Raw genomic sequence first — 4,352 nt, 5'->3', positions numbered from 1 at the left:
GATGTAACATAACCACGCCCGTCCCGGCGTTTGTGACGTAAGCAGCCATAATGGCGCTGTGATAAAAGTTGAAAGCACCCTTGGTCATTGCAGTACGTTTTTCTCTTCATTACGATTGCTGGTCAACATAGCTGTGCTAAGCGTATATGTTTTCAGAGACCGGTGCCTAGCTAAGGCTAACATGGCGCGGGCTGCAGGGAATCTGCAGACTGAAGAAAAAAGACAAATGGCGACCCCGCGTCCCTATGGGCGGAGAAAACGCTCTTTGGGGAGCTCAGAGCCAGACAGAGTTTCTACCTACAGGCTATTTTGGAGGACACACGAGGTCTGTAAAATCCAAGACGTTACTAGGGAGACGATGGTCACAGCGTTGACAAAATCCGTAGACTTCTGCGGTCCTACTCAGGTTTGGGGATGGGGAACAGGTAAGGAAGTAGGTTAGAAGGAAGTCAGACACCTGTTTAAATGGTGGAGTCAATATTGGGGGCCAGCCCCCCCCCCAAGAAAAATAAATCTGTTGCCATGGAGTCGATTGTGACTCATGGTGACCCCATGTGTTACAAAGTAGAACTGCCTCATAGGCTTTCCTAGGCTGTAACCTTAACTGACGCAGACCACCAAGTCTTTCTCGGAGTCGTTGGGTGGGTTCCAGCGGCCAGTCTTTCAGGTAGCAGCTGAGCACTTAACCACTGCGCCACCAGGGTCCCTTTGCTAGAGGGTTATTGTGTCAAGGGTTCTGAGGGGAGCACTAATCCAGGCTTTAGGGCACAGATGTTCAAAATTTAGTGCACATCTGTAAAAGGCTGGGAGTACTAGTATCCATAGTAGCATCAGAACCTTCTTAACTTCAGGAAGATACTAACCAAGATCAGCCCAAAGCTGATTCCCATAAAGTGGAGGTCAGACGTATATCCACTCCCCAACCTTTTACCTACCAATTCTGACACCAGCTGCACTCTACTTCTCTTCAGAGTTCATTAATGCATTGCAGTGGCCACACTAAACTCACAGACCGTACTTACAGTTAAGTGCTTTATTAAGGAACAGGGTTGTGGTGCTGTCAATTATTTAATATAACCCTTCTAAAAAAAAATTTTTTTTTTTTTTCAACCACAGTCTTTGTAACTCCTGCCAAATGACTGGGTGGAATTATGCAAATGAATTACCGACCAAGGGGATTGAATAGCTTGCTAATGATGTAAATAAGGTGCATGGCATCCATGCATATATGGTGTATGGAACCCTAACAAGGGATTGGCCAGTTTTGCCATCCTGCTAAAGGGAGACACTGGGAGAGAGAGAGAGAGGAGATATAACACGGAAAACAGCAAGAGATAGTGGTGCTGCAGTAGCAAGAGTGACAGCAGTGCGAGACAGAAGGAGACCAGCATGAGGTGGCTTCCGTGGGGCTCACCAACCCATGGAGCTAAGAGTTGTAACACTTTGCTGAGAAGGCTCTAGCAGGGCTCAGCAGCAGAGGGCAAATAAAAGCTGTCCCAATTGAGGAACTGCATCATGAGTTGTTCCTGTTACTTCCAAGCTGATCCCAATCCCAACCCCAATCCCAAATTGTACCCTGTTACTTCCCTAAGCAACCACTTAACTGTAAGTACAGCTTGTGAATTCTGAGGCATTGCAGGGAATTACAAACCCAAAGACAGGAGGGAGAGTACTGAGGGTAGAGAGAGTAGTTGATGTTAGAGATGATGGAATGCGTGGTACAGCAGTGTGGAAAAGTTGGATATTTGGAACACCTTTAACCTCTGCTCATAGTGACTAGTTTTGTGCTGATCCTTATAAAAGAAATTATTCATTTAAGGGTACAACTTGGGATCAGGATCAACAGGCTACAGCTCAGGATCAGGAAGGATGCAGGTAGTCTCTTCAGTACAGGACAGCTCTCTCAGCTCCTCTGGGCTGTGCAGGTCCCTCTCAGAATAGGCCTCCTCTCACTCCCCACCTCCCCAGGACAGGCTCCTCTTGGCACTTGCTGGGCCCTTTTGCTGCTGGTTCTGCTGCCAGGTCCCATCTGGGACTCTTGAGGTCTTCAGTGTTACAGCCCTTCACCAGTGTTATAGCCCTTTTAGGAGGTTCCTTACCTCCACTCTTTCTGCTTTTTTCCTTCTGCTTCTGGCTTTTCTGAAAAACCTCTTTGGGGCTGGCTGCTCATATCTACAAACTCCTTGTCAATTTCAAGGCATGACCCTCCTACCAGGCTATGAACTGACCAATCCCCTCTCAGAGGGCCACAAATACTTTCATTTGTATAGCAGGTGCAGCTAGGCTACAACTTAACTCATTTGCATGGTCTATTGACCAGTCCCTGCACGGTGCACACCAATCACAGGGCAGGCTGCAGCCCAGGGCCGGGCAGAAAGTATCAAACCAAGGTGTTCACAACTTACCCAGAAAATGTCAGTTTAACCTGGGCAAAACTAACAAATCCTCTGGGGTAGAAAACTAGGGATTTAGGGGAATAATCTCTCAAGCTGTTTTTCCACAGAATCAACGCAAACGGCCATGTAAAGGAACTCATTTCACTACAGCATCAGAAAGCCCTTGTTAGAAATGCAGGGTCCTAGGCCCCAGCTCCAGAAGGTCTGGCTTAGGAGGCCTGGGGTATTACTCAAATTTTCTTTATTTTACAAGCTCCTCTGAGAATCCTGAGGCAGGAAGCCCACAGACATTGCTTAGAAAAAGTCCAGTAATGTTCTCTGCTCCAAATATAATGCTGGCTTACTCCACTCAGTATACTCTGAAATTAAATCTGCCTAGAAAAGGTTTCCCTGAAAACTCTTAACGAAAATAGCTCCTGTATTACTATGTCTATACTAACTACACTATTTTTTCATAACATTATCATAACAGAGATTCTGTTGTTGTTGTTGTTAGCTACTGTAGAGTCGATTCTGATTCATGATGACTCCATGTGTGGAGAGTAGAACTGCTTCGTAGGGTTTTCAAGGCAGTGACCTTTCAGAAGCAGATCACCAGGCCTGTCTTCTGAGGCACCACCAACCCTTTGGCTAATAGTCGAGCACTTAATCATTTGCACCACCTGATGAATCCTGGTGGGAACCCTGGTGGCATAGTGGTTAAGTGCTATGGCTGCTAACCAAAAGGATGGCAGTTCAAATCCACCAGGCACTCCTTGGAAACTCTATGCAGCAGTTCTACTCTGTCCTATAGGTCGCTATGAGTCAGAATCAACTCAATGGCAGTGGGTTTGGTTTTTGGTTTTAATAAATCCTGGAGATTCTATTATGTATCTATTTTATTCAGTTTCCTTCACCACAATTTAAGCTCCATAAAGGCCATTACTTGGCTGTCTTGTACCCCACTGTATTCCCAGTGTCTGTGATGGTGTCTGATACAGTGTAGATGCTCAAAAATATACTATTGAATGAGTAAATTACCTATTCAGCCAGAGCTGGGGTCTGAATTCTTTTACAACTATTTCCATCTCTTTTGCTGTAAGCAAGACTCACCATTTATAACTCAGATAGTATATCCTTATCGCATCAAGGGAAATGACTCTGGATAGGAAAGAGAGAACAAGAGTCCCATCCCTAGGAAACTGAGAAGGAATGAGGGTCGTAAAAGTAATCACATCAGAACTCAGTGGGTGACAGAGAAACCTGCATCTCTGAAAAACTGGGAATTTTAAAGGTTATAGACGTATTAACAAATACAAGGGTCCTTCTCCAAGATGCCACCGAAGAGTTTATATTAACTTTACCCAAAGAATTTGGTCTTTGTCACTGGTTCCTGAGAGACAACCTCTAAAACCTTGGCATTTCCCCAATGACTGAAGTATCTTTGTTACCTCAGAGAACTGCAGACCACACCTGAAGGTTTGTATTAATGAGGTGACACTTGTATGGGGACTAGCCAGGCTAGAAAGACCACCTTGTAATAACATCAGACCTAGGGGAAGGGATGATTCAATCAATCACACCAACATAATGAGGCTCTGGACACATAAGCTCCACGTGCTTACTGGTTGGAGAAAGACATCGATGCACATGGGAGGGCAGTGAGTGCCTTTTTGAGACACAGAAACAGTGGGTAACTCTCCCAAATCTCTCCCTCTGTGTCTCTTCATGTGTAACCTTTGTGCTACAATGAAACTGTAAGTATAGGGCTTTCCATGAGTTCTGTGAGTCATTCTAGTGACTTATCAAACCCACAGTAGTAGTGGGAGCCAGTAGGTCAGAAATGAGGGAGACTGGGAACCCCTGAGCTTGCAGATGGTAGGGTTAGAGGAAACACCCAAATTTATAGCCAGCAGGTTAGAAATGAAGGTGTCGTGGGGAATCCCAAGCTTGTGGCTGGCATCTGAGGTCTCGTGC

This window comes from Loxodonta africana, chromosome 11 (assembly GCF_030014295.1).
Source record: "Loxodonta africana isolate mLoxAfr1 chromosome 11, mLoxAfr1.hap2, whole genome shotgun sequence".
NCBI classification, from domain to species: domain Eukaryota; kingdom Metazoa; phylum Chordata; class Mammalia; order Proboscidea; family Elephantidae; genus Loxodonta; species Loxodonta africana.
Note: the sequence above shows the minus strand (reverse complement) of the source record.